Source organism: Equus asinus, chromosome 14 (genome assembly GCF_041296235.1).
Source record: "Equus asinus isolate D_3611 breed Donkey chromosome 14, EquAss-T2T_v2, whole genome shotgun sequence".
Taxonomy (NCBI): Eukaryota; Metazoa; Chordata; class Mammalia; order Perissodactyla; family Equidae; genus Equus; species Equus asinus.
In genome coordinates, this window is record NC_091803.1 from 41,328,467 (window position 1) to 41,337,613 (window position 9,147).

Consider the following 9,147-nt stretch of genomic DNA (forward strand, 5'->3'; position numbering starts at 1 on the left):
GACAAAGCAGGAGGCGCAGGCTCAAGTTGGCCTGGGGAAGAGGTCAGCAAGGGTCTCCTGGAGCAGGCACAGAGGTGATGTCACAAACATAGGCTTATGTCCTAGTTCAAGCTCCTCTGAAAGTGGAGCCTGAGACAAGGACGTGGGTCAGGTGTTTTATTCGGCAGGGGACCCTGAAGGCAGGAGAGAGGGAGCAGGGGGAGTGGGTCTTGGAAGGGACGAAGCCAATAACAGGTGTGTTCTTGAGCTGTGGGCAACTGGACGCTGGTGCCTCTGGGGCCCTCTGAGGAGCCATTAGAATATAATTCAGAATTGTCGCTCCAGGGTGCAGGAGCCCGGGCATTGACCCACCCTTGGTTGATGGTTGCCCTGGGGTGTGGAGGCTGCCCTGTGTGTGGAGACCCTACTGAGTGAGCTTCTGAAGTTCTGGAAGAAGCCCTGAAACAGAAGCATGGAGGGACGTGGAAGCCTGAGGAGGGACGGTGTCAGGTGCGTGGGATCCAGACACATGGCTGCAACTCAAGCTGGCGAGTCTAAGGAGGCTAGAGTGGACCAGGGCTTTTCTTCAGAAACGAGGCTGGCAAGGTGCCATGGTGCCCAGTCCTGTGGTCCTGAGTCTCCCACTGCCGTGAGGAAGTTTTCCCTTATGTCTGCAGCGAATCTCTCTTGCTACATTTTCTCCCTGTTTTCCCTTCCTGCTAGCCTAAAAGGAGATGCAGAGCAGCTGGCCGTGGTCAGAAGGAAATGCTAGAAAAGCTACAGATTCTTGGCAGCCTGACTCTTCCAGGTTCATTTGGGGCCAGACCAATGCTCTCTCAGGACCCCTCTCTCCTTCCTCATTCTCTTTCTTGCCCCCAACACTCATGCTTTCTTTATCCACTTACACCTGCTGTGAGCACCCAACGTAGCCAGATTATTTGCTCCATCGGGTGGTCCAGACGCTAACGTCTCCCCCCTCATGATAGCTACAGCTGACATTAATTGAGCGTTTACTGTAAACCACGCCCTGTGCCAAATGCTCATCTCGTCTCAATTCTAACAGTGGCCCCTGTGCTAGGTTCTGTTAACACCCCCATTCTACTGACCAGGAGACTGAGATGTGGAGAGGTGGTCATCCTCAAGCATGAGGTGGAACTGGGCATCAACCTTAACCACGTCACCTGCTCCCCTCCCTTCAAGCAGGTGTATGTTCGCCTCTTTGTAACACACCAAGTGCTCCAGTGCTCAAGGGGGCACCTGGGGCTTTCACTAGAAGTTGTTCCCTGGGGACCCTTCGCTTACCTGCCTGGTCTGGAGTAGGAAACAACTCTTAGCACTTGGGAAAATGATAATCAATAATGGTAATTGTTACCCTGAACCTGTTCAATCCCCATGGGGCAGAGGAGGAAACCGAGGCTCCCGGACGTGGAGATTTACCCAAAGCCACACAGGTGGCAGGTGTGGGAGCTAGGTTTGGAACTCAGCCCATTTGATGGCAAAGCCCATGAGATTCTTCATTAGCATTTACAGGGTGCCTTCTGTAGGGTGGCCATAAAGTCCAGAAACAAAGGTAAGAATGCATAGCACATGATTGATTGATATTAAAATACATGCCCAATGGGGCTGGCCTGTGGCATAGTGGTTAAGTTCACACACTCCACTTTGGAGGCCTGGGTTCATGGGTTTGGATCCTGGGCATGGACCTACACCACTCATCAGCCATGCTGTGGTGGTGACTCACATATAAAGAGGAGGAAGATTGGCACAGACGTTAGCTCAGGGCTAATCTTCCCCAAGCAAAAAAAAAAATTAGATGCTCAAATAATGTATGGTGCCAGGCTTTAGGGCCTCCCTGTATGAGCCTGGTGGGAGGAGGGATTGAGAAGTGACTAATGGCCATAGATAACTTTGACATAAACACTTGGTGGTAAAAATGATCATGAAGGGCAGAGGGAAGTCTGCACCAAAGTGCCAGGCTCGGTCCAAGTGGAGAGCCAGGGTGGGGTGGGCGCCGGGCCATGTAAACTTGTTTCCTTTACAAGGAATGTGCCAGTTAGACAACAAATGGCTCGGATACACCTCTGAGAAGATCTAGTTCCTCTGTCACTTTCAGGATGGGCCAACGGAGGCCCGGATAGAGGAAATGAACCCTCTGGGACCCCACGGCTCTTCAGGGGCACGGCACGGCCACACCCACCGAATCCCGGCTCTCTGCCGCGCATGCTCAGCACGCTGCCGGTGCTCCACGCCGGGATCAACTGAGGATGCGAGGCGTTTCTGGTGACCTGTGGCTCCTTCGCTCCGTGGCTTCCCTTCCCCGCCCCAGGGCTGCAGCGGCTCATCCCTCCTCCTGCTGTCTGACTAAGAGAACCCCGAAGGCCCCCCTTCTGCCAACCCGTCGCCACCCCCTCTCCTCTGGAGCCCCCAGGCCGTGAGCGGTGGCTCCATGGAGAAGCAGGGCCGTGGGCGGGGCGAGCGGGATAATTATAGCCTTGGAAGCTTGGAATCTCAGGCTGAGAAGCAGGGAGGCAGTTCTTCCTGCCCGGTTTGGGAGCTGGGTCTGAGTCAGAAACCATCTCCCACAGCCCAGCCTCTTAGAGGGGCTGAGCTCACCTTGCCCTTCCACCCTCGAGCCAATTCATTCATGCATGCCTGCATTCATTCGTGAAATGCTGATTATGTACTTAATGCATGCCATGCAGTGTATGGAGCCTGGGGACACAGATTGGGACGGGGGTAGGGGCGATGTGGCATGGTAGTTGAGTGTGTCTGTCAGTCAAACCCGGTGGCCTGCAATCGTGCCTCCCCCATTTACTAGCAGTATAATTGTTCATGCATTGTTTAAGCTCTCCGGGCCTTACTTTCCCATCTGAGAAATGGCTGTTATAAATATCTCCCGTGTAAGGATTAAAGGAGAGAATACATACAAACCACAGAGCTTGAAGCATGTTAAAAGCATGCAAAATGTTAGTTCAGTTAACATTATTTTAAAAATTTTCATTAAAGGGTTGAATAATGGACAGTTCCTGCTCTGGAAAACCTCCTAGTCTAGAGTAGAGATGGCAAAGAAGCTTCGTCTCACACGGCAACTCTGACTGACTGATAGAGGCTGCTTGACGTACTGTATAGTCACGTGCCGCGTAACAACGTTTCAGACCACGACTGACCGCATATACAATGGTGATCCCATTAGATTAGTACCATACAGCCTAGGTGTGTAGTAGGCTACACCATCTAGGTTTGTGTAAGTGCGCTCTATGATATTTGCATAACAATGAAATCGACCAATGAGGCATCTCTCAGAATGTATCTCATCGTTAAGTGATGCATGACTGGATTAAGATTCTGAGGATCACTTCAGACCCATAAAGAAAAAGAGCTTGATTGATGAGCAATGTCTGCAGTGGGTTTTAGATAAGGGAGAGGTGGCACATGTGCCTGGCGTCAGCTGTCTCTGTTACTGCGTTGGTCCCGGAGGGGAGAAGAGGAAGGAATGGCAGGGGCAGTAAAGAGTTTAGAGGAGCATACGGTCAGACCTTATTAGGTATTCGAAGATATCGGAGGGGTGAGAGCTGTGTAAGAGCTGTTCCTATGCCGATATTTCTGAGCATCCACAAGAGATGTGCGTTTTCCCTGCGGCAGCGTGCTAAGAGCTTTTTGTCAGAATATACAGGCTTGAATCCTGGCCTTGGTACTCACAGGCGATGTGGCCTTGGGCAAGCATCGGACCTGTTCTAAGTCCCATCTAGAAAATGAGGAGAATGACCCACTTCTCACCACCCCTCTTGGATTTGGGTGAGGATTAAATGAGATAATACATGTTAAGAATTTAGAACAGTGCCTGACACATACTAAACACTCCAAACCTCTTAATTTTAATTATTTATAATTTTAGCCATTAATGTCTTGTCTGCCTTAAAGAACTGGGGGGTGGAGAGGAGCTTTCTTTCCTTTATAATCCACTGTCAGTCAAATAGTTCCACTCTGTGTGTGTGCTAGAAACAATCAAGGATTAGTTGGAACAATCAAACTGTTCAAAAATGGAGGATTAGTAGGAAAAAGCTTAACACTTCCAACAATTGGTGAATTGCTCAGATAAACTGTGGTAGGTCATACAATATTATATAAAATGTGATTCCATTTTTATGAAAAAGTATTAATTCATCTATGTCCTGGAGAAGATTTGGAAACCTGCACACCATGGAGTTAACAATGATTGTCCCTGAGTAGCTGGATGGTGGGCGTACCCATTAGAGTCCTTAACGGAAGCCAACTTGGGCTAATTCAGCAGAAAAGGAGCTTATGAAGAGCGTGTTGGGGAGCCCCGGACCTCAGGTGAACATCTCAGCTTTCAGGAGCTGAAACTTGTGACCGGAACTTGTCCTGTGGCTTGCCCAGAGCCCTGTGTGGACCAGGAACTTGACCGTATACAAGTCCACCACGATTCCTGAATGTAATTAACTCAACTCCGCCCCTGAGGGAGGGCCGAGCGTAACAATCTTTATGACTGAGTGGTCGGTAGCCCAGAAGAATGTACGAAGAAGTCCTGCCCTTCCGCTCTGAGTTTCCTCTTCCAACTCATGGAGTCCACAGGTGGGCGGCTCCTCAGTCCAGCTCACTTGGTCCCTGCTCCCTGCTGGGCAGGTCCTTCCAGTTGTGTTCCTGGGGCCTCCCAGTTTAGCCAAGTCTCTTCCTAGTCATTAGGGAGTCATGTTCCCCAGCCCTTGATAACCCCTTTGGGCCCTTGCTCTCTTCTTGTTTGCATAGACTGTCTTTCTTTCAGGCCCAACCGGTATCAATACCATCAGACCCTTCTGCTATCATGCAGCACGTTTTGGTATGAAAGGGTTCTAGGGGAAGAGTTTTATGGAGGAGTGGTCCATGAGGGGTCAGGATGGATCTAGAAATCCGCATGGAGGAGGAAGCTTCTGAGATGAACTTCAAGGATAGTTAGGCTTTTCACAGGCAGGGATGGGGTGGAGAAGAGAGAGGGCAGTGCCCGCTGGAAGAGGGAAGCATGTGAACTGGGGAAAAGTGTTTTTCTTGAAAACAACTTGGTTGACACAATCTTTGGTCTTGTTTTCTCTTCTATCAATAATGCCCAAGCAAAGTGCCTGACACTCAGGGGGCTTTTAATAAATAATAGGTAAAGTAATGAATGGATGAAGGAAGGAAGGAATCAATGAATACCCAGTCTGTGGAGTGGGGGAGGGTGCCATCTAAAGCCCAGCTGGGTGGTCAGTATTTAAATTCTTAACAGGGTCGCCATTGACTTTGGGTGACAACATGGTTGTAATTCCCTAATCGAGTCGTAAGTGATGCCAACTCTTTGCAGTGGGGAGAAAGGAGATAAGGGGAGATCTCCTACCCCCCAAGGTGGGCGTGAGAGGCCTCCAGCCAGCTAGCCCTTGTCTCCTTAACAGCCTCCAGGAGGCCAGGTCTTGATGCACAACGTGCCAGGCAGCTGGCTCTTGCCTCCCTCTCCAGGTTTGCCCTGCTCCCCTCTTCGCTTTGAACCTCTCTGGGAAAGAGAAAAGCATCCCCTGACAGCTGGGAGCTGGCCTGGTGCTCACAGCTGGGCCTTGGTGGTCTCCTGTTGAGCAGAAACAATTTTACAGATCACCAACATCAGACAAGACCACTCTGTGATCGTGACGGGTCAAGACAAAGCAAGACCACTCTGCGATTATGTAGGAACACAGAAAAAACAGGAACCTTGTCCAAACCACAAACGTTCAAATAGCCCCCACCCTGGCTCGTGTGAGTGACTGCTGCATCTTCATCACTTATATCACTTCATCACTTCATCACTTTAGCCTTGCTTCCCTACTTTCTAGATAACACTAAGATGCCCAATTATAGACACCATATGCCATTGGTTAGAAGCCAGTCACAAACCCTGGTCACATGCAGGAGAGGAGGTTTTACAGGGAGAAATACAGGGGGTGTAGACCATGGGGGACATCTGAGAATTCTGCCTACTGTGGCAGATCATTAAATCTTCATTTTAATGAACACTCCTTCCCCACCCCACGATTCAGATGCAGATGGAAGGTGAGCACCTGCACAGGAGACAGTACAAGATGGTGGAAAGTATGTGCACTCTGCCTGGGTCCAAACCCTCTCATACGGGACTGGGGGCAAGTTAAACTTTAGAAGTTTCAGTGCCCTCGTTTCAAAAATAGAAATAATAGAAGTCATCACAATAACAATAACGGCTGCTTCCTAGGGCTGTTCTGAAGATTGCATGAGAAAACACGTAAGGACTACCTGGAGCAGAGCAAGCAACCAACGGAGGTTAGGTCTTACCCTGCTGGGTGGTAGTACTCCCTGCTTACACTGGAAGGAAGGTTTTCAAGACACTTCCCACCCAGTCCTCCCCAGCTAGATCTGGCTCCTCTTGGGCCCTTCAAGCCCCTTTGCTCTCTACTCTCACAGCCCTTATTCTATCTTCCCCGTTGGACCGAGGGCATCTTAAGGCAAGATGCTGTGTCAGTTACCACAGGCTCAGTACTCCCAAAGGTCGGTGGCCTCCAACGGCAAAGGTTTATTTCTTCCTCACATTGCATGGCCATCGTGGGTTGGCAGTGGCTCTGCTCCATGACACCTTCACTCTGGGACCTGGCAGATGGAAGAAGCTCCATGGGGAACATTGCCAGTCTCATGGCAGAGGGGAAAAAAGACAGCGAATAATGTGCTGGCCGTTAAATCTGCTGGAAAGTGACAGGTGTCAGTTCCGTCTGCATATGGGTGGCCAAAACAAGTCACATGGCCATTACTGAGTTCCATAGGGTGGGGATAGAAAAGTCTTATGGGAGGTAATCCAGAATCTTTGGCGAACAGGATTAAAATCCACCATGGAAATCTTATAAAATTTCTTCTCTGAATAATAACAATGCTAACAGTAGCAAAGTACCCGGTGTGGTTCCAAGCTCTTTACATAAATTAACTCATTTAACCCTGTGAGGAAGGGACGATTATTGTCCCCATTTTACAGAGGGGGAAACTGAGGCACTGAGCAGTCCAAAGCCCAGGGTTGTAGAGCTAGGTGGACCCTCCAGGGCTGGGTGGGGAGGGGCAAGGTAGCTGTGATGGGAATGGAGTGGAGGACCAGAAGGGAGACCTGAGACAGAACTCCTGGGTCCAGCTGGGGAGCCAGAAGGCTCCTTCCCCCTCTGGCTGCTCCTCAGTGACCTCCCTTTGCACGTGGGTTGGGCTCCATGGGGTCCCACCCCTTCTCATAGCTCTCATTCAGCTCCCCAGCTGAAAATCCTGTGTTTCGGGCCTGCTGAACACTGTGAAAACGTCAATTAAGTTGATTTAAAAATGCTCCCAGTCTCATTAACAACAAACTATTAGCGCCAGTGCAGGCAGGCAGGGCTAAGAATAAATAATGTGAATATTAAAAAGGTTTCTGGTGTCATTAATTATCAATAATACATTATCCCCACCCCCACTCTGTCTCTGGCTGCCAGGGGTCCCTTCTTCCCTGGGCAGGAAGAGTCATTACTAGAAGTCTGAGATTTGGCTTCTTCATCTTCTGTGGAGAAGGAATGCAGGCATTGTAGACTCAAGCCCCAGGAGTCACCACTCTTGCGACCTATAGTCTGACAAATTTAAACTGTCAGCAGTCCTGTGGTAGTCTGTACTCACCTGACCCAGAGCAGCTTCCCTAGCAATGTTTGGTGAATGAATACATAAATGAAATGAAAGGCACAAGCTTACCTTCAGACCTCTGAGTATGAGCCTGGGCTATGCTACTTCTTAGCTGTGTGACCCTGAATAAGTCACTGCACTTCTCTGGGTGTCAGTTTCTTCTTCCATGAAATGGAGTTAATAGTGGTAGCTCCTTCACAGCTTGCAAAGATTAAAAGAGAGGACGTGGGCCGGCCCAGTGGCGCAGCAGTTAAGTTTTCACGTTCCGCTTCTCGGCCTCCTGGGGTTCACTGGTTCGGATCCCAAGTGTGGACATGGCACTGCTTGGCAAAAGCCGTGCTGTGGGAGGCGTCCAACGTATAAAGTAGAGGAAGATGGGCACGGATGTGAGCTCAGGGCCCGTCTTCCTCAGCAAAAAAAGAGGAGGATTTGCAGATGTTAGCTCAGGGATAATCTTCCTCAAAAAAAAAAAAAAAAAGAGGACGCATGTTAAAGTTGCAGGCACAGAGCAAGTGCTCGATGAATTTAGCCATCATCATCATCTCCTTCATCAGCATCATTTTAATTATAACTGCAGCTCTGCGGCAGAGGAACTGAAAGGTTTTCTGGTTCATCCCCCTCAGACGAATATTCTGCAGCCATTTAAAATGATGTTTGCAAAGACATTTTAATAACAAGGAAAAATGCTTATGTTATAAGTTTAAGAAAGCAGACTGCAGAAATTCTTGCGCTTTGTGTTACAGTGATGATAAAACACAGACAAAAACAGGATGGAGATGCATCAAAACACGGTTGGTGATTTTTTTCTAGGTGGTGGAGTTATTTTGTTTTCTTCAGTCTATTTTCTGTAGCTTTTAATTTTTTACCGTATGTTTTGTTTATTATGAAAATTTCCCAACATACACAAAAATAGAGAAAGACTGGTATTACTAACATATATTATAAACATAAACCCATCAGTTAGATTTAATGACTGTTAACATTTTGCCATATTTGCTTCACTTTTTAAAAAAATTTTGGGTGAAATGTTTTTTCTTTTTGAGGAAGATTAGCCCTGAGCTAACATCTGCTGCCAATCCACCTCTTTTTGCTGAGGAAGACTGGCCCTGAGCTAACACCTGTGCCCATCTTCCCCTACTTTATATGTGGGACACCTGCCACAGCATGGCTTGATAAGTGACGCGTAGGTCTGCGCCTGGGATCCGAACTGGGGAACCCTGGGGGCACCGAAGCGGAGAGTGCAAACTTAACCACTAAGCCACTGGGCCAGCCCCGTGGGTGAAATATTTTAAACTTCTGACATCATGATATTTATCCCTAAATATTTCAGGATATATCTCTAAAAAAATAAGGATATTTTCCTACCTAACCACAATACCATGATCATATCTGACAAAAGTAGGAATAATTCCTTAATGTTCTCAATATATAGTCCATATTCAAATTTCCTCAACTCTCCTTGAAAATGTTTTTTTTACAACAGGTTTGTTTGAACCGGGATCCAATTAAGGA